The following is a 326-nucleotide window of genomic DNA, read 5'->3' as shown; positions in this document are numbered from 1 at the left end:
AGTAGAACCAAACAAGTAGATGAAGACCCTTGAAAACTTCCCAAACAACCCAAGTTCAAGAACACACCACTGAAGATTCAAATCAGAGTCAATCGCGCTATAGGCCAATAAGTGACATTACAACTGAGTTGCAACTTTTCTTCAGTGAATTGTAATTGACTGAGGCTACCATTGTCTGGTACAGCACACACATTTTATGTAAGAATAGTTAACAACATTATGTGTACATTTTTTGTATTTTGAATGTGTGCAGGAATGTGTGTAGGGGTTGGGGTGGTAGTGTGTTTGTATGTGTGCGGGGAGGGGGGTGTTTGTGTGTGTGTGTG

This window comes from Aplysia californica, unplaced genomic scaffold, assembly GCF_000002075.1.
Source record: "Aplysia californica isolate F4 #8 unplaced genomic scaffold, AplCal3.0 scaffold00327, whole genome shotgun sequence".
Lineage (NCBI taxonomy): Eukaryota > Metazoa > Mollusca > Gastropoda > Aplysiida > Aplysiidae > Aplysia > Aplysia californica.
Note: the sequence above shows the minus strand (reverse complement) of the source record.